Below are 313 nucleotides of genomic sequence, written 5' to 3'. Positions count from 1 at the left end.
TGCTCAACAACCCACCCTCTCCCTCTTCCTGACCCTGGAATTCCCCTACACTGGGGCATAGAGACTTCAAAGGACCAAGAGCCTCTCCCACTGAAGACCGACTAGGCCATCTTCTGCTATATATGCAGCTGGAGGCATGAGTCCCTCCATGTGTACTCTTTGGTTGGTGGTTTAGTCCCTGGGAGTTCTGAGGGTACTGGTTAGTTCATATTGTTGTTCCTCCTTAGCGGTAGGTGCTTCTCAGGCATTCGGTATTCCTCAGTTGAGAATTCTTTGTTTAGCTCTGTACCCCATTTTTAATAGGGTTATTTGG

This window comes from Mastomys coucha, unplaced genomic scaffold (genome assembly GCF_008632895.1).
Source record: "Mastomys coucha isolate ucsf_1 unplaced genomic scaffold, UCSF_Mcou_1 pScaffold7, whole genome shotgun sequence".
NCBI lineage: Eukaryota > Metazoa > Chordata > Mammalia > Rodentia > Muridae > Mastomys > Mastomys coucha.
Note: the sequence above shows the minus strand (reverse complement) of the source record.